This window comes from Panulirus ornatus, chromosome 11 (genome assembly GCF_036320965.1).
Source record: "Panulirus ornatus isolate Po-2019 chromosome 11, ASM3632096v1, whole genome shotgun sequence".
Classification (NCBI taxonomy): domain Eukaryota; kingdom Metazoa; phylum Arthropoda; class Malacostraca; order Decapoda; family Palinuridae; genus Panulirus; species Panulirus ornatus.
Window position 1 is genome coordinate 10,856,594 of NC_092234.1, and position 21,994 is coordinate 10,878,587.

Consider the following 21,994-nt stretch of genomic DNA (forward strand, 5'->3'; position numbering starts at 1 on the left):
TGGTGAGAGAGAGAGAGAGAGAGAGAGAGAGAGAGAGAGAGAGAGAGAGAGAGAGAGAGAGAGAGAGAGAGAGAGAGAGAGAGAGAGAGAGAGTGTGTGTGTGTGTGTGTGTATGGATCATAGGGGGAAACGTGAGCATGAGTGAGTGAGGGGGAGAGGGGGAGAGGCAGTTCAGGTTGCAATGAAAGGAGTGGAAATGAGTGAGTAGGGAGGTATCTGGGGAGTCTAGCTGTCGAGCGAAAGATGCGTGAAGAAGACGAGAAGTGAGATGTGGCTGTAGGCTAGAACTGGGAGCGAGATGTGTGTGTGTGAGGGGAGGGGGGGGGAGAGATGCGTCGGTCAGAGATAGGGGCCGAGTGTGTGTGTGTGTGTGTGTGTGTGTGTGTGTGTGTGTGTGTGTGTGTAAGGGGCAACGAGAAGGAAAGTTGCGGATTTTGAAAGGGGCAGTTTAATAAGTGAGTGACCAGGTGGTGGTGTGGAGGGAGATGAAAGGGAAAGGATACGTAGGTGGGGGGGTCAGAATGGCTTTGCAGGGCACGGTTTGGAAAGAAGGGAGAGGCGTCGAGGGCGCATACTGGTGAGAGAGAGAGAGAGAGAGAGAGAGAGAGAGAGAGAGAGAGAGAGAGAGAGAGAGAGAGAGAGAGAGAGAGAGAGAGAGAGGTGAGTGTAAGACCTTAGGTGGAAAGTAGGGGTGATAGGAGGAACATAAACCCTGGTTTTATGACCCCAGTAGCTCTCCCTGGTGCGGTATTGGTGGCGTGGGTTTATCTAGAGGGGGGAAAAGGGGCCACAGCCCCTCCTCAGGTGCTGGTGCTGGAGGGGATTAGGGACAGCGGAGGGAGGGAGGGAAAGAGAAAGAGAGAAGAAAAAAAAAAGAGAAACAGACGAAAAATGAATAGGAGAAAGAAAGGGATAGGAGAGTCAAGCAAGGCGATGAAGGACGGGACAGAGAGATAGCGAGAGAGAGAGAGAGAGAGAGAGAGAGAGAGAGAGAGAGAGAGAGAGAGAGAGAGAGAGAGAGAGAGAGAGAGAGAGAGGTGTGTGTCAGGACAGTCGTTCCCAGCATCACGACCAACCACACAGCCCTCTGACGATAAACATTGTAAGTCTCCCAGTGACCACGTCGCGCCCTCTAGCTGGGCCGGTGTCATCTGGTCGACGCTGTGAGTGTGGGCGGATCCTCGCCATTCAACGCTAGTCCCTCCCCTTACACACCCTCCCTCTCATACTCCCACACCTCCGTCCATACAGTTGATGAAGGCCGTCTGCAGATACTATGAAGCAGTGCTCTTTCTCCTCAACACTCTCCAAGTCTTTTTTCCTTTTTTTTTCTTTTTTTAACCCAAATGCTAAATTCTGGTGCATTTCCGTACGTGCTTCTTCACATCACGGAGGACATGCTGGTCTGGGCCGGTAGGATCAGGCGCTGTATAATCATTTAATTAATAATCTATTATTGTTTAATTCTTGAAGCCCAGTGGTTCGACTCTTGAGCATGACGGTACGGCTCTTGAGCACGACGGTACGGCTCTTGAGCACGACGGTAAGGCTCTTGAGCACGACGGTGCGACCCTAGAGCACGACGATGCGACCTTTGAGCACGACGGTACGGCCCTTGAGCACGACGGCATGGGTCTTGATTACGACGGTACGACCCTAGAGCACGACGGTACGGCCTTGAGCACGACGGTACGAACCTTGAGCACGACGGTGCGATCGTTGAGCACGACGGCACGGCCCTTGAGCACGACGGTACGACCGTTGAGCACGACGGTACGACCCTTGAGCACGACGGCACGGCCCTTGAGCACGACGGTACGACCCTTGAGCACGACGGTGCGACCGTTGAGCACGACGGCACGGCCCTTGAGCACGACGGCACGGCTCTTGATTACGACGGTACGACCCTAGAGCACGACGGTACGACCCTGTCGTATGATCACTGAGGATTTTGGGCAGAGGTAATATTGCCCCATCTCTTGCCCGTCTAGCATCGGTACAATGCCCCTACTTCTTGCCTCTTACTTCAGACCTTCCGTCTGGGCTTCTCCAAGTAAGAAAATCGAGAATTTTTCTCCTTTTCAACCATCTTCATCTTCCACTGCTTTGTTGCGAAACTTGACACAGTCTCTGCATCCATTACGGGAACTGTGTTGTGTCGTTCTGACGATAATAAAACACATTTTGTCGCTCGCATTACCATCATAACCGCCATAGCAGTGAACACCATTCATGGCATCTCGCTTAATGAGCTTGTAGCTTCAAAATGCTATCCCAGCTTCGGGCTGATGCACCGTTCAACGAGCGAAGGAAGGCCCCCGAGTTAAACAACAGGATCTGTTTAGCACAAGTGGAGGCAGCAACGAACAGACGACCCAGAGGGTAAAACTCGTGCACTCACCATTGCATTTCTGTAAACCTCTAAGCTGTAGTGAGCTGCATAGTTGAAATACATGTTAGTAGTGCCTTTAAATATTTGGAGAAACACGTCATCTCATACACTCTATGTCCGCCTCTAATCTACATATAAGGTGTATTCACCTTCCACACATAAGGTTTAAGATTATTTTGCAATTCATTCCAGCCACATTTTTCAGCCCCTTCCCCTGGAAACACACACACACACACACAGACACACACACACAGTTTTTGCATACATAATGCCAGGGTTCAGACACCATGATAATCACGCTGAATCATTCTTCCTTTTTTTCTCCTGTTCCACGAAATATGACGATTCGAGGTTGTCTCTTTATTTTGCTCCGTGTGGCTTATGAATCGGCTCTACGGAGTTTTAGTCGAGCGAGAGTCACAAGACCCATATATTATGTGTGTGTTAACCCTAGATTTCCTATAGGGACTTTTATCCTATATTCATATATCATACGATTTTTCATGCATCATACGATTTTCTCTCTCCGATATATGAGGACTCGTACCATCACACTGTTTGATCTACGCGTTTCAATATATCCTTCTGTCACTCGCTGATTAAAAAAAAGGGAGGCCAAAATCATGCCACTCGAATCCCGTAATACATTTAGCAGTGAATTCCCTCCAAGCACGACACTTCCGACGCGTCAATGCACGACACGCTCGTCTGTCGTGGCGTCATAGTGTTCGCAAGAGCGAGGTAAATAAAAAACACCTTTTGAACGGTATTTTGTTAAAAATTTTTGGATGTACGTAAAACGTAATCAGGTCTGCAACATTTTCCACTGTATCTCTGTGAAGCCAGACACATCTAGTGCAAGGGTAATGGACACGAGTGTGTGTGTGTGTGTGTGTGTGTGTGTGTGTGTGTGTGTGTGTCATAATGATGCCTGTAAATGAATCTTTTCAGCATTCCTTTCTGCATCTCACTTAGCATCCGACTGGTAACCGGGGCATTCCTGCCATTTCGACGCACTTTCCTCTATCAGTAAAAAACCATCCTTCAAAAATACAGCATAACTGAAGTCTTCATGTACATGGATGATTAATATAATCCCAAACTCCGTGATTAAACACCAGAAAGTCATCGACATTACTTTCCTCAACAAATTATCATTAATAGATGATGGTGACACATATATATTTTTGGTTGCTTGGATTTGAGGGCCAATCCCCTAACTGCCAGGGTCGTTAAGGGCCCTTAACGATTAAGCTCCAACCACCAATCGAAATATCTTTCTGGCCACGTACACTTAACACTGTCTATGTGGCGTAGTGTACCCGACACCCGAACACTGTCTGAAAAGCGATTTGAGACGCGATAAAGGAGCGAAAACAGGAGAAAAAAAAATTTAAAGAGAATTATTCTAATTTGTGTTATAACGAGAGAGAAAAAAAACATGAAAGAGAGTATTTCTAATGGGTGTAATATTTCATAACAAACGCCAACCCAACATACGGGTCCGAATAGTTTTGATGACACAGTCCTCAGGTCAATATTGATATGGCGTCATGATTTAAAACAACTGTCTACTCTCTATCACCGTCTATTCACCTACCAAAAGCATAAATCTATCCAATCATCATCTATTCACAACTACAAAATCAGTATCTATCCCACCATCACATAAACACTGATGGAAATATTCAGTCGCATTTTCCTCCTCCCCGTTTTCGTAAATGTTGATCGTCCACGTTATGATGGTGGTCGATACATTCAGTTGGGCGGACGACGGGTCGGGGGGGGATCGGTCACTCATTAGCGAAGGAAACCTGCATATCCTTGGACGAGGTGTGTGTGTGTGTGTGTGTGTGTGTGTGTGTGTGTGTGTGTCTCAGCCGATGGGGGTGGAGAGCCACAGGGAGCCCACTTGCAGTACCGCCGCAACGTGGACTGTGTATGCGGATTGAAGAGGGATGTTATATGCTTGTTTCTCTCTCTCTCTCTCTCTCTCTCTCTCTCTCTCTCTCTCTCTCTCTCTCTCTCTCTCTCTCTCTCTCTCACACACACACACACACACGTCCACACACAGGGCCACTGAATGTCAGTAATCAATCAATGACTGACGGGCACTAAATCACATAAACATGGAAACGAGGGCGCGAGCCACATATTCACACTGATTCATGAATCTTGAATTTCAAATTCGTACGGCCACCTAATCATTCACACAGGACAGGGTGAATCACATTATGGACGCGACTGTATACAGCGGATGTAATGTGTGGTCACTGAATCACCAATCTGGCGAATCACAAAGATTCACAACCCTACGCAAACAGTGAATCATACACAGGCACTGAATCACATTGATAAGGCAGCACAGGACCGGCTAATCACTTATATTCGGTGAATCACATAGAGTCAGCCCTTTTTTGTTTTGAGTCAGTGAATCCTTACGACGCAGTAGCTTTCAGAAGGGCCAGCCAGTTACGGAGATTCGATGAATCACACAGAGTCACAAAGAACGTGGAATGTTTGTTTACTGAGGCACATAGATTCAAGGGACACACACACACTGGATTAGGTTCGTGTAGTGGCTCACATAAAACGAATCACATTATTTTGGTGAATCACATAATTTGCATTTCTTTGTGAGTCACATCATTGACATTTCTTTGAGAGTCACATGATTCACTTTCATTGAGTGAGTCACACAGAATTCACTTCCACTTCATCTCACAAATAAGGATTCGCATGGATTCAGTGATTCACATAATAGAATTAAGAGAATCAAGTAATTACAGAATCATTCGAAGCTTTTCAGTGCCACACACAAAAGAGTTTTGCCTCGATTCAGCGAATCACACACGGTTTCACACCGATTCAGCGAATCACACACGGTTTCACACCGATTCAGTGATTCACCGAGTATTCGCACCGGAGAGGCTAATCATACAGAGGGACTCACAAAAAAACGATGAAGGACTCACACCAATACAATGAATCACTCAGGATTCACGATTCAATAAGTCACACAGAATGTTTCACACAGAATCATCAAATCATACACAAGGATTCACACCGACTCAGCGAATCACACAGACGGAATCGTACTGATATGTCAAGGCGCACGAAGGCTCTCTGATTCACAGAGGGACTCATAGAGATATCTCACAATCAGGAACACACAGACACACACACACACACACCAGGTCACCACACTGAGTCACCCAGACATCGCATAAAATTCACACCGACTCGCAGTGGAGTCCCCACACTAGCTCACAATGATGAATCACGAGGAGACGTAGCTTCGGCCAGAGAGAGAGAGAGAGAGAGAGAGAGAGAGAGAGAGAGAGAGAGAGAGAGAGAGAGAGAGAGATAGACAGGGAGAGACTTGAGGTCAGTTCCAGATAAAGACAGACAGACACCTGTGTTCAGTTTCAAGAGGGAGACAGAACGGAACAGATGGAGCTGGAGAGAGAGAGAGAGAGAGAGAGAGAGAGAGAGAGAGAGAGAGAGAGAGAGAGAGAGAGAGAGAGAGACTTGTGGTCAGTTCCAGATAAAGAGACAGACAGACAGACACCTATGTTCAGTTTCAAGAGGGAGACAGAACGGAACAGATGGAGCTGGAGAGAGAGAGAGAGAGAGAGAGAGAGAGAGAGAGAGAGAGAGAGAGAGAGAGAGAGAGAGAGAGAGAGAGAGAGAGACTTGTGGTCAGTTCCAGATAAAGAGACAGACAGACAGACACCTATGTTCAGTTTCAAGAGGGAGACAGAACGGAACAGATGGAGCTGGAGAGAGAGAGAGAGAGAGAGAGAGAGAGAGAGAGAGAGAGAGAGAGAGAGAGAGAGAGAGAGGCCCCACCCAAAATAAAATTTTGGCCTGGCCACGACCATGGCACGCGCTGGCAAAGGCATGAATGTTAAATGGCCTTGGAACGGGGTGGGAACCGGGACCATATTTACATCCTCTGCCATTGATATTGGCAACAAATTCACCGCGCCGGCAACGGTGGACGGACGTCGGGAAATGTGGGAGTGAGCGAGTGAGGAGCGAGCTCTCTATTGCCAAGGGTTGTAGCCACGAATAAACTATGGGATGGGGGGGCGCGCCACGGGGCTCCCGCCCTCTTCCGCCCGCCCGGCCCGCGCCTTCCCTCCCTCCCAGGGTCTCCCGCAACTAGTAAATTCGAACCAGCGCTCGATTGTTTCAATGTCCCACATCTCCGCTCTGTGTATCGACACCGCTCGACGCTTGGGTTGCGGAAGAGAGAGACCCCCCCCCTCGAATACATCTCTGGCGGTATTCGGCGTCGAAGGCCTTACCACGGCACGCTCTTCCGTGTGTATTTCCTTCCTTTTCGGGACTCGGATGTTAAATTATTATCATCTGGGCGCGCCCGCACCCGCCACCCCCAATGTATATTAAAGCACTCGCAGGGAAAGCCCGCCTCTCTCTCTCTCTCTCTCTCTCTCTCTCTCTCTCTCTCTCTCTCTCTCTCTCTCTCTCTCTCTCTCTCGCTCCCATCCTTGCTTGACATTGCCAGCAGTCGACATTAAAGGTGTGCGTCCGTACATTCGGGCGCTCGACGAGGAAACACTGACCTAAATTTGTACGGCGAGACACAGACGTTTGATGCATGTCGTAAACCAGAGGGGACACACAAGCGTGAGGGGGATATCCCTCTAGCGAAGTGATGAAGGTATACAAGAGTGTGGGCGGGGATGGAGATACAAAAGAGTGCGGGTGGAGATACACATATACATATCGAATGAGGAGATGTACACACAGAGTGCGGATGGAGATAGAGATATACACATATAGAAGAGTGTGTGGATGGAGCTATACACATAGAGTGCGGATGGAGATAGAGATATACACATATAGAAGAGAGTGTGGATGGAGATATCAATATACACATATAGAAGAGAGTGTGGATGGAGATATCAATATACACATATAGAAGAGTGTCTGGATGGAGCTATACACATAGAGTGCGGATGGAGATAGAGATATACACATATAGAAGAGAGTGTGGATGGAGATATCAATATACACATATAGAAGAGTGTCTGGATGGAGCTATATACATAGAGTGCGGATGGAGATAGAGATATACACATATAGAAGAGTGTCTGGATGGAGATGCACACATAGAGTGCGGATGGAGATAGAGATATACACATATAGAAGAGTGTGTGGATGGAGATATAGATGAGTGCTGATGGAGATAGAGATATACGTATAAATGAGTGCGGATGGAGATAGAGACATACATATAGGAGAGTGCGGGATCAGGGGAGAGAACTATCGTATTTGGGGAGAAATGAGGAGAGGAAGAGGAGACTAGAACGAAGGAAGAATTGATAATGAACAAGAACGAAGAAAAGACAATATTTGGAGAGGAGAGTAAAGAGAGAGAGAGAGAGAGAGAGAGAGAGAGAGAGAGAGAGAGAGAGAGAGAGAGAGAGAGAGAGAGAGAAGTGAAGAGGAATGGAAAAAAAAAAAAACGGTCGAGAAAGAATGTAAATGTGTAAATTGTGGTGGGAAAAATATGGAGGGCAAAAAGAAAGATTCTGTAAACAAGGGGTGAGGTAAATTAAAATGAAAATGAAAAATATAAAAAAAAAAAAGTGGGTGGAGTGGATGAGGCTGGCGGAGGATTGGGGTCAGTCACTAATCGGATTAGAAAGTATTAGGAACACAAGCGCAGTTGATTGGTAAATGATTAGGATTAGGGAGACCTGACGGTACTTAGGGGATTTGAAATTAAAGATGGTGTGATTATTTCTTCTTTTTTTTCTGGAATGAAGAGGAAAACGAAGTTGATTGGAAATATCGTGTTATGAGGTTCATTATCAACAACATGAGGTTATGTGAGGCATGTCGTGGAGTTATGAGGTGGTTTAGTAGCTTTGTGAGCTCATGAGCTTGACTCACAACGTCATGAGGTTATGTGAGGCATGTCGTGGAGTTATGAGGTGGTTTAGTAGCTTTGTGAGCTCATGAGGTTGAATCATAACGTCATGAGGTTATGAGAGGTCTGTCATGACGTTACGTCGTGGAGTTATGAGGTGGATTAGTATCCTTGTGAGCTCATGAGGTGGATTAGTATCCTTGTGAGCTCATGAGGTTGATCAATATCCTTGTGAGCTCATGAGGTTGATCAATATCCTTGTGAGCTCATGAGGTTGATCAGTATCCTTGTGAGCTCATGAGGTGGATTAGTATCCTTGTGAGCTCATGAGGTGGATTAGTATCCTTGTGAGCTCATGAGGTTGATCAATATCTTTGTGAGCTCATGAGGTTGATTATGAATCTCATGAGGTATCTCTGTGTGGTTATGAGGGGTGATGATCAACACCGTGAGGTTATGAAGTTGATGAGTGTAATCTGTTGGGTTATGAGGTGGATTAATACATCGTGAGGTTATGAGGTGGATTAATACATCGTGAGGTTATGAGGTGGATTAATACATCGTGAGGTTATGAGGCTGATCAATACACACATCATCGTGTTATGAGGGGTGACTAGTGGCATTATGAATTTATGAGGTTCAGCTGGCGTCTTAATTAGGTCAATCAGTTGAAGGTGATGACCAAAAGATGATAAACTAGTTTGCTAATTGCCTGTTTTCTTTTTTCAAGATGAGTAATGAGTGACTAAGCTATTCTGGTTTTGTCTTCTAAGATATAATCAATCACTTCTGGCGTTTTGAATCGAAGTGATTGGGTGAGTGTGTGTCAATTCTGGTGTGGGTTTTCTGATTAATTACGAATTCCGTTTTCGTTGGAGCGATTCGTGAATGCGTGCCCCTAAATATAGTTGTGATCTGAGGTTTGAGTTCAGTAAAAATCTTGTGGGAGTTATTTTTATCGCGCTGATTAAATGAATCAGTCTTTAATATGATTTTTGTTTATATAAATATAGGCCCTCTAGGCATCTCTCTCTTCCCATTTTCTTTCTTCTTATTCATGGTTGTCTTGACGCCATATTCATGATTTTTAAGGTGATGAAATATTTAGGTTTTATTTATTATGTATTCTTAAAGTTGTTCAATAATTTAGATTTTTATGGACTAATAATCTATAATGTGTTTGATCGCTGAAGCTTTTTTTATATCATTTATCATGGATAATTGTTTGCGGCACTATACCAATAAATTGATTACATTTTCTTTTTTTCATTTTAAGCTTTGGTTTTCTGATGAACACCATCAGCTTTAGCTTTTCTTCACCATAATTCCTGATACGCGAGGTGTTAAATGATTCGTCTGTTGTGTGGGGAAAGTTACGAACCCAACCTGACACTAAAGAGCTGAAGGATTGGTCATCGAGAGAGAGAGAGAGAGAGAGAGAGAGAGAGAGAGAGAGAGAGAGAGAGAGAGAGAGAGAGAGGCAGGCGCGGACTGGTAAGCCCCCCTTCCGGTGTGATTGGGCTTCAGAGAAGGATGGGAGTGGGAAAAGGAGGAGTGAGGGAGGGAGGTGAGGAAGGGAGAGAGGAGATTGGGGAAGGGGTGTATGTGTGTGAGGGGGAAGTGAGATTGGTAAGACAGGAGCCAAGATTAATGATACACTTCCGGACGGATTAATAGCCTCTGCTGGAGACGGCAGTGTTTGTGAATACAGGCCGATTGCTTAGGCCGGGGGCGCCCTGGGCACTTGCCACCGGCAGAATAACACGCTTTGCTTAACCGACCGGCAGTACCGGTGACCGGCCGGCCAAAAAGCGTGCAAACCAGCTAGCGCTCCCGGGCTACGGATGGGACTAGAAAGCCACGCATGAGGAGAACGGTAAGTAGGTAGACCACTAAAGGGTGGTAATGACGTAACAACAGGATGTTTAATAAGTACATAATCACTGCCACCAATTACTGTGTAATTGGTAACTGTCGTAACAGCCTCAAGGTTTAAAAAACCATGAGCTTGATGGAGTAACTACCATCACAATCATTACCCAAACTGTTGGTATGAAGGCTGAATTGTCCCTAAAATGTTGGATAAAAAGGTAACTAGAGCTTAATGAGGTAATTACAAGAATAATCAAATGCGGGTAATTATAGTTATGCCTAATGGGATAAAATCCCTAAAGGCTCATGATTAATAAACGACCTGCCGAGATGGTTGATGAGATAACTAGCACCCTGATTGGTGGGTTCTATGGCGCGGTGGTTGATGCAAGGGTTGTGGTGGTTAGCGAGGTGGTAATACCTGGTTGGAGTGGTTAGCGAGGTGGTAATACCTGGTTGGGGTGGTTAGCGAGGTGGTAATACCTGGTTGGGGTGGTTAGCGAGGTGGTAATACCTTGGATGGGGTGGTTAGCGAGGTGGTAATACCTTAGATGGGGTGGTTAGCGAGGTGGTAATACCTTAGATGGGGTGGTTAGCGAGGTGGTAATATCTGGTGGGGGTAGTTAGCGAGGTGGTAATACCTTGGATGAGGTGGTTAGCGAGGTGGTAATACCTGGTGGGGTGGTTAGCGAGGTGGTAATACCTGGTGGGGAGGTTAGCGAGGTGGTAATACCTGGTGGGGTGGTTAGCGAGGTAGTAATACCTGGTTGGGGTGGTTAGCGAGGTGGTAATACCTGGTGTGAGTAGTTAGCGAGGTAGTAATACCTTGGATGGGGTGGTTAGCGAGGTGGTAATACCTGGTAGGGTGGTTAGCGAGGTGGCAATACCTGGTTGGAGTAGTTAGCGAGGTAGTAATACCTTGGATGGGGTGGTTAGCGAGGTGGTAATACCTTGGATGGGGTGGTATGTCTGAGGTTCCCTCCCCAAGCCAGTCGCCTTACAGTTGGGGCGAATATACCATGGGGCGTTTGATGTTCAAGGTGTAGTTAATGGGGGTGACTAGCAGACACTCCCTAATGAAAGGTGATGGTGAAAGAGAGAGAGAGAGAGAGAGAGAGAGAGAGAGAGAGAGAGAGAGAGAGAGAGAGAGAGAGAGAGAGAGAGAGAGAGAGAGAGAGAGAGAGAAATATAAGAGTAGAAAGGAGAAGAGGAAGGAAAAGAGGTGTGTGGTGGGTGTGAGGGGAATATATATATATATATATATATATATATATATATATATATATATATATATATATATATATATATATATATATCAAAATACTATTAACGCAGTACACACACACTCACACACACACACACACACACACACAACAAACACACACACACACAACAAACACACACACACACAACAAACACACACACACACACACACACACACACACACACACACACACACACACACACACACACCAATTATACCTCAAAGGAAAAACTTCAATAATTTGGCCAATCTACTCTCGCGGTGTCGACTCCTCCTCCTCCACCACCGCCGCCACCACCCACAAAAGCACTGGGCCCTCCCTCCGCCTCCCAACCACGCCAGAGACTCTCCGAATTAGAGAAAATTGCTTGTCTCACCCCATCCACGACGCCTTGAACCCCAGGTCAAACCACAGGGGAAAAGCCAACCAGGTTCAACCACCATATACAGCACACACACACACACACACACACACACACACACACACGTATTCAACTATCGTAGGATGCAATACTCTCTTACCAGAGATGACCCCAGAATCCGTCTTCTTTCCGGCTCCACGCGAACGTCACTTACCTGTAAATAGGGAGAGGAACAGATTAGGATTAGCAAGGCGTTCGTGAACTAATCACTGTAATCATCAAAGCGCATGAGACGATGATGAAAATGATCATTAAAATCAGACATTAAAGAGGTGGGCGACGGCGTAATAAGGACCCAAATGTCTGATTGTATGTATATAATCATATACCCCAAAGGAGCCACAGCTATATTGAACCCAAGTGAACCCAAAGGAGGCACAGATATATTGAACCCAAGTGAACCCAAAGGAGCCACAGCTATATTGAACCCAAGTGAACCCAAAGGAGCCACAGCTATATTGAACCCAAGTGAACCCAAAGGAGCCACAGATATATTGAACCCAAGTGAGCCCAAAGGAGCCACAGCTATATTGAACCCATGCGAACCCAAAGGAGCCACAGCTATATTGAACCCAAGTGAGCCCAAAGGAGCCACAGCTATATTGAACCCAAGTGAACCCTAATCAGCTATATTGAACCCAAGTGAACCCTAATCACTATGAAAGTATCAAGAGGATTATTAAAGTATTAGAGAGGACCATTAAGACTGGGTGAATACCTCCAAATATTCACCAAAGTCTGCAGGCTGTCAGGAAATAATCAAACTGTAATTAAAACTTTACCCTCCTAAAATAAAAACATTTACGAAGATAATGATGAATGACAGCTATTTGGAGGCTGATTACATATGCATATCATAAATAATTCCTAATACCATTAGAGTGCTCACACAATGTTTATGGAATAACATGTCATTTTTTCTGGGAAAAGTTGCCAGAGTAAGTATATAGAAAATGATTATGCACAACAGTGTCTTGTCCATAACTAGTTTGTGATCACATCTCCAAACTGGAAGTGTCAGCGAACTTCAAAGTTGCCTACAAGCAAGTACAGGGTGTCCTAAAAAGAAAAAAGATGTACACGCTTTTTTGACACCCTATAACTCACTAATTTTTTTTTTTCAGATCTGTACAAAGAACAAAAAATATTCAGTGAGTTACACAGGGTGTCAAAAAAAGAGAGTACATTTTTTCTGGGGGGGGGGGGACACCCTGTATTTTCCAAGATCAAGGAAGCAATACGAAGATTTTTCATGGACAGTAGACAGCAAAAAGATTATTTAAAAATAAATACACATCGCTTGCGTGTGATTTACATTTCAGTGTTACAGGGAAAGACTTTTCAACCCGCGTTGACCCGGTCTCCTCTTAACCATGTAGAGACGTACCATGTCTTCATTCCTACGAGTGTATATATACACTCACACTCCCCATCCTAATCCAGTCCCCCCTATGCTCATCCTCCTCACCTGGGTAGGGTGTGGGCCGAGTGAGGCGCCCCAGGATTCTAAACCGAGCAGGCCCGCGCGGGCTGATAGTCAACAAAGATAACCAACACACCACGGCGGCCCGTCTAGGTATGTATGTGTGTTACGTGCCAAAGTGAATATAAATAATTCATTATTGAGTAATGACTCGTCTAGATTTTACAATGCGAGACTAAAGTATACTTATGTATATGTTAATACAATGGCATCATATTCAGATTCACAGGATATTTGAATAATGGTAGAACATTATCATAATGACATATATATATATATATATATATATATATATATATATATATATATATATATATATATACATATATATATATATATATATATATATATATATATATATATATATATATAGAGAGAGAGAGAGAGAGAGAGAGAGAGAGAGAGAGAGAGAGAGAGAGAGAGAGAGAGAGAGAGAGCATCACACATATATCTATTTACTAATACATATGAATCTATAAAAAAAATTTCCACATGAAAATGACAGTAATATAATACATGGTAGAGTAATGTAATACGTACGCATGTCACGGGTTGTGCCAGAAACTCAATGCCCTTCGTGAAAATATTGTTGAACATCAGTAAAAGGAAATTAAACGACCATAAATATCAGTTTAAAAATCGAAGGCTATTTTGACCCCTCTACTTTTATATATATATATATATATTATCCCTGGGGATAGGGGATTAAGAATACTTCCCACGTATTCCCTGCGTGTCGTAGAAGGCAACTAAAAGGGGAGGAAGCGGGGGGCTGGAAATCCTCCCCTCTCGTTTCTTTTTTTAATTTTCCAAAGAAGGAACAGAGGGGGCCAGGTGAGGATATTCCAAAAAAGGCCCAGTCCTCTGTTCTTAACGCTACCTCGCTAACGCGGGAAATGGCGAATAGTTTAAAAAAAAGAAAGATATATATATATATATATATATATATATATATATATATATATATATATATATATATATATATATACTGAATAAGCATACTCTCTGGCTCTTCAGAATTACACTTGTATTACTTAATATTTCATTAGTCCTTATATTCCCTTATCACTATTCATCATATTCTTTCCTATTGTTCCATTTCCTTTATCCATCTTCATCATTGTCTATACATCTCTACACGGCTTCTACCTCCGTTTCATCCTGTGTACACATTCTTCTCAATTAAAGCACACCAAAAATCTAATTCTGTATCAAATCTCATCCAAAACTTTTGATACACCTGATCGCTTTTATTTCAAAGCTCCAGTCACGGACCAATCACATCAAAGCCGGGCCTTAATTGAAATATAAAGAGGTTAATGAAAGGGAAAAAGAAAAGGCGACGAAAAGTATTTACGAATTTTGCAGGAAATGAAAAACCTGTCTTTTAAAATGTGCCCGGCCGTAGTTATTGGGAAAGACAAGAGAGCGCAGAGAGTTCCAAAGCTGCGAGGTGTAAGGGAAAGAAACAATTATCAAAACGGCCCACCCTTGAGTTGCTTACGGCCACACAATAATCAAGTGATGCAGCAGTTTACTGAGTACTGTGCGATCTATCCAGTAGGGGAGAGAGAGAGAGAGAGAGAGAGAGAGAGAGAGAGAGAGAGAGAGAGAGAGAGAGAGAGAGAGAGAGAGAGAGAGAGAGAGAGGCAGGAAGCCCTCGGGGGCAAAATCCAAAGTAATAGCCATAGAAGAGGGAAAGCGAACCACCGTTGCGGCTGTACGATCCAATACTATGTTTTCCTGGGAATATGAGGCATGTTGGGCTGTACATGTCGGAGGTCAGTGATGGAGAGGCGAGTGTTCCCCACCAGGTTGTTATCAAAAGCCTCACGAGAATCAGGAGCCACTCCTCCAGCGAGGCAACCTGAGGCTAGAGAATGCTGGGAGTAAGGTAAATCTCGCCTCCTCTCCCTCACTGCTTGTGAAATGGGATTACTCTTCTCAAAACAGATCACCACAATACAAAAATACAATCATCTCGACTAAGATCAAACAATCAAATATACGTGTTAATCTGCACACTGTAACCTCAAAAAAAATCATTAAAATTCCATTATAATATATATGAAAAATCTTACAAGTGCCATATCAGACAGCTTACGTACATTATGTAATTCACTCAAAGCATTCATCTTCAAATACGAGTAAAAACAATGAAGTTTTACAGATATTCAATATGGACCTTCTTAAAACGGAGAGTCTGATATGTTACAATGGAAGATAAGAGATAAGGAACTACTTCGTTCAACTCTGGTTCATGTTTCGTTTGAATCACCTCCAGTTTGATAATGCTGGAGACGACAGCACTTACTCTACCCTCTATGCATTACCCCATGGCAACATCTTCCCCCACGAAAGAAAAAAAGTAATCAATGTAACAACGTGGGGCAGGCGATATCCATCAATGTTGCCGAAGTCTAATCGAAATGGACGAGACTGGCAGACACTCACAGCAATTTGAAAACTTTTTCACGCCCTGACGAGCGATAGATGAATAACCTATCATCATCATCATTTAAGATCATAACTCCTCTTGCTTATGAACCACCCTCCCCCGCACCCCCCAACACACACAACAACAACAACAACAAGAACGAACACGAAAGATTCGTAAACATCGAAAGAAAAAAAGGGAAGACTACTGCCCCTTGGACCGAATTCGCCGGAGAAAGATAAACACCAATGCGAGATACACCCACTCGTCGTCATGGAAAGTCTCGACAATATCATCCAACTAACCAAACAGTGCTGGATGGCAAGAAAGAAGAAAAAAATATATCTTTGTCAAAGCAAACACCACGAGAGTTGGAGGGAGGGGGTGGGTGGTTTTAGGTTAGGCAGATTCGATGTTATTTAACTTGTAAGACAACCCTCATATAAACTTACCTCGGAAGAAATTCTTCACGTCGAAAACCCTTTCCCTTTTTTTTTCCCTGCTCTAAAACAACACTTACCTAAAAGACATACCTTGCCACACCACACACCCGTCCCACAACCACCCGAACCCAAAACCCTCATCATCCTTCCTTCCTTCCTTCCTTCCTTCCTCAACCCCCCCCCCCTTTTATACTTTTAAGACAAACAGCAAATAATGTTTCAGAGAGGAACTTTACTTAAAACTTGGAGCCCTGGCGCGGGAAGAAGACAATCAATCATACCGGCCACCAACAAATCCCGCCCGCATATCCCCCTCACACCTGCACCCGCCTTTTAAAGTATTCACGGACAAAAACCCATATTTCTTGTCTCCCCCCCTTGAAAATCACCCCGTCGTAGCTGCGGCTCGTACAGCTGGGGGAGGGAGAGATGGAGGGGGAGGGGAGAAAATGATTGGGGAGGAGGAAGAAGAAGAGGAAGAAGAACATGAGGAAGAGGCAGAGAGATAAGAGGAGCGTAGAAAAGGAATGACAGATGGAGGGAAGAAAGGAGTGAGAATGAAGGAATGAGAACAGGTTAGTTTGGGGAGGAGGAAGAAGAAGAAGAAGAAGAACACGAGGAAGAGGCAGAGAGATAAGAGGGGCGTAGAAAAGGAATGACAGGTGGAGGGAAGAAAGGAGTGAGAATGGAGGAATGAGAGCAGGTTAGTTTGGGGAGGAGGAAGAAGAAGAAGAAGAAGAACACGAGGAAGAGGCAGAGAGATAAGAGGGGCGTAGAAAAGGAATGACAGGTGGAGGGAAGAAAGGAGTGAGAATGGAGGAATGAGAGCAGGTTAGTTTGGGGAGGAGGAAGAAGAAGAAGAAGAAGAACGGGAGGAAGAGGCAGAGAGATAAGAGGAGCGTAGTAAAGGAATGACAGGTGGAGGGAAATATGGAATGAGAATGGAGGAATGAGAGGAGGTTTTTTTTTTTGTCTTTTTTTTTTTGAAGCATGTCTCCATCATTCTAGCTGGAGGGAGTAAGGTGTGGATGGAGAGAGGAGGAGGAGGAGGAGGAGGAGGAAAGTAAGAATTAAAAGGAAGGAGAGGAGGAAGGAGAGAAGACATACGTGAATGGAGGAAAAGAGATGAAGAATGACATAAGAGGAAATGTCAAAAAAGTAAACAAGATTAGGACAAAAAAGTGAACTAATTTACCTGGCGATTAATTTCCCCTCATTTACATACGATGAAGATACCGCACACGTCAGTACTCGTTTAAAAATAATTTCATACAGCCTTTGGTTTAAATTACTTAGCGAAGTTCCAACACCTGACAATTTATAAAACATCAAAGACACCTTATTTAGATTTAACACACCGTAGATAAGTCACATGAGTTACACTTCATAAATCAATCACTAAAATAATCCATTGATCGCATCTAACCAAACTTACCCTCTCCTCCTGGTCGACATACCATATGACCTAGACCAACATTCCTCTTGATGTGTCAACACCTGCAAGCCGTTCACACAGGCGACTTCTCCCGGTGGCATAAGACAACACAAGAGAACTGTGTTGGTAATCCCTCTCCTCTGGCTGGTGGATAAATGAGTACTACCTTAAGGTTAAGGGGGTAAAGTGCCACAGATGTTAAGAAACCGAGCCAGCCCACAGGTCTGTAACTCGAATTAACTCAAGAGAGTGTGTGTGTGTGTCCCCATGAAGAAAGAACTTGGCCCTTAATCAGAGGCCTTAAAGAGCCTTTTAAGGGTTGGTACTTTGTTGGCCCTTAATCAAAGGCCTTAAAGAGCCTTTTAAGGGTTGGTACTTTCTTGGCCCTTAATCAAAGGCCTTAAAGAGCCTTTTAAGGGTTGGTACTTTCTTGACCCTTAATCAAAGGCCTTAAAGAGCCTTTTAAGGGCTGGTACTTTCAAATGGTTACTGTTGGAGGCCGGGAAAATAATACTTCACCTTGGTCGTGGACCATGAGCTTCACATTACCATACTGTTCGCTGTAGATGGATAACTTAATGGTGTCGACAACACCATTAAACTTAAGGTCTGCAATGGGACCATATTGTCATTTACAACGAAGCTAGAACACTTCATCCTTTCCCATCGCTGTAAACTCATCCGGGACACACACACACACAAAAAAAAGAAAAAAAACCCGTTTCTGGAGAATAATGAGCAATGATAAAAAAAAAAAAAAGATCCACCGGGATACGTTCTATCAAATAACTCGCAAGGACAATATTGACACAAACAATTAACACTGTAAACATAGCATTTTCAGTGCTGACGTGTAAACATAACTCTAAAAATACTAGTCAAAAAGTTCCTCTGATGATTTACGTGTATCATGGCGCGTATATGATAATTTACGTGTATCATGGGGCGTATATGATAATTTACGTGTATCATGGCGTGCGTATATGATAATTTACGTGTATCATGGCGCGTATATGATAATTTACGTGTATCATGGCGCGTATATGATGATTTACGTGTATCATGGCGTGCGTATATGATAATTTACGTGTATCATGCCGCGTATATGATGATTTACGTGTATCATGGCGCGTATATGATGATTTACGTGTATCATGGCGCGTATATGATAATTTACGTGTATCATGGCGTGCGTATATAATGATTTACGTGTATCATGGCGCGTATATGATGATTTACGTGTATCATGGCGTGCGTATATATGTATATCAGTTTTCCGCAAAGCTGTTATTATGCTCAAGCTTTGGGCAAAGCTGAAGGTGCGTCAATATGTCGAAGAAGAAGTCTGACGGTACTAGTGTTCGACGCGCAGTGTTCTCTTCTGGGTTAATGATACATCAGCCCTCACCTGAAACTCTTGCGCGCGACCACCCCTGAGCACGACGGTACGACAAGTGAGCACGACGGTACGACTAGTGAACACGACGGTACGACCCCCTGAGCACGACGGTACGACTAGTGAGCACGACGGTACGACTAGTGAACACGACGGTACGACCCCCTGAGCACGACGGTACGGCTCCTGAGCACGACGGTACGACCCCTAAGCACGACGGTACGACCCCTGAGCACGACGGTGCGACTAGTGAGCACGACGGTACGGCCCCTGAGCACGACGGTACGACCCCTGAGCACGACGGTACGACCCCTGAGCACGACGGTACGACCCCTAAGCACGACGGTACGTCCCCTGAGCACGACGGTACGACCCTGTTTCACGATGGTTCGCATCCTCCACTATCACCATGATGACCTGGCCTATAACACGACCCTATAAAGTAAGGTCCTATAGGCTTGACTACACACACCTGGAGTCGTACCGTCGCTGTGCTGTGGTCACGTGCATCTCCTCGGCTTAAAACAAAGCAAGACAACCACACAACGTCCACGAGCCTAAGACAAAAACCCCACTCCTCCATCAAGCTAGTTCCCTCTCTCACCTCGGGTTCTAAACTGATCCTTCACAACCAGGGAATATTCCACCACACAGTGTAGTGGATACAGTATATGACCTTCGCTGTTCTCATTACCTCCACCACATGTGGTAAAGTCTCCCACCACCCACCCCCTTCTCTCTCTCTCTCTCTCTCTCTCTCTCTCTCTCTCTCTCTCTCTCTCTCTCTCTCTGTTATCAACATAGTTCCTTATCACTGTGTCTCTAATGTGACCGTACTCACGTTCTCCTGTATACTGTTACATGAAAATACACACAGACACAGACACACACAAACACGTGTGTGTGTGTGTGTGTGTGTGTGTGTGTGTGTGTGTGTGTGTGTGTGTGTGTGTGTGTAAACTAAGGAGTAAATACAATGTACATATATACAAGGTTAAGAGACGGGGCACCACGGGTGTCGAACTCTCTCTCTCTCTCTCCGTAACACACATAAACACACACACACACAAAACCCTTTCTTCCAAGCCACATATTCCTCCCCATTCATTTTCTCCCCCAGTGTATATAATCTCCCCAGTGGCGAACACGTGATAAAAAAAAAAAAAAAAAACGAGTATCAGCTTGCATAATATTACCGTTTATGCATCTCCATCAAACGATAATAAGTCACCTTTAAAATTTCTTGGGGCATTATGTACCGTACCCCATTTTTTCTTTCTAATATCTTAAAAGTATTTACGCTCGAAGTTTTCTCGTTACGCCCCCCTGTAACCAGTATTGGTAATGGCTGTACGGGACTTGGAGGGGAAAAGCAGGTGATAAAACGTATTATAATCCAGATGGATATTTACATAATACGGTAAATGGGCGTAATAATAATACGTACTCTCTCCGAAAAAAAAAAAATAAATCTTAAAAAGAACTAGATTTTTTTTCAAAAGAAGAAAACCGTCAAGGGGAAAATTTAGACCAACAAAGGACCCACAACCCTTCCCCCCTTCACCTCAACTCTTGTCAAAACCTTGTCCTCTCCTTTCGAGACATAATCACCTTAATTATTCGTTATAATCACCTTAATTATTCATTATCGAAGAAAGTCTGATGTATATACCTTTCATGGTTCGAGATATAATCACCTTAATTATTCATTATAATCACCTTAATTATTCATTATCGAAGAAAGTCTGATGTATTTACCTTTCATGGTTCGAGATATAATCACCTTAATTATTCATTATAATCACCTTAATTATTCATTATCGAAGAAAGTCTGATGTATTTACCTTTTATGGTTCGAGATATAATCACCTTAATTATTCATTATAATCACCTTAATTATTCATTATAATCACCTTAATTATTCATTATCGAAGAAAGTCTGATGTATCTACCTTTCATGGTTCGACATATAATCACCTTAATTATTCATTATAATCACCTTAATTATTCATTATCGAAGAAAGTCTGATGTATCTACCTTTCATGGTTCGACGTATAATCACCTTAATTATTCATTATAATCACCTTAATTATTCATTATAATCACCTTAATTATTCATTATCGAAGAAAGTCTGATGTATTTACCTTTCATAGTTCCTGTAACAACAAGAGCAATTATCCTCAAACTACATATATCGTGTCAATGAATCTATTATGTCCGGGTCTGCACTGCCACCGAAACTTGAAAACAAAACGACAAATACAGATACATATATATATTTTTTTTCCTGTAATTTTTGCCATGATATTCTTTTATCACACTAATGTTCTTGTTATCTTGGCCTTGTCTTCTCTGAAGTTTGATATCTTGGTCTTGTATGTTGGGCGAGTTTGACATTTTCTTATTGTTTTTCGTTGTAGGAGCCTGTTATCTTAAGACTCCTTCGCTTCAGGAGCCTGCTATCTTACGACTCCTTCGCTACAGGAATGTATTAGACTTCCTTTTCGCTACAGGACTCTGTTATCTTAGACTCCTTCACCACAGGACTCTGTTATCTTAGACTCCTTCACTACTGGAACCCGTTATCTTAGACTCCTTCGCTACAGAAACCCGTTATCTTAGACTCCTTCACCACAGGAACCTGTTATCTTAGACTCCTTCGCTACAGACACCTGTTATCTTCGACTCCTTCGCTACAGAAACCCGTTATCTTAGAATCCTTCGCTACAGGAATCTGTTATCTTAGATTTCCGCACTACAGGAGTCTGTTATCTTACGACTCCTTCGCTACAGTAGTCTATTATCTTAAGACCTCCCTCCTCCCGCCCTCCGCGGCAGGAGTTACGTATATCCTGGCCTCGTGCGCCTTCAGGAGCTTACAGGGCGGTCTTCCCTCCTCTTTAAGCGACGTATATTAGATTAATCTGTCCGTTCGCCACGATG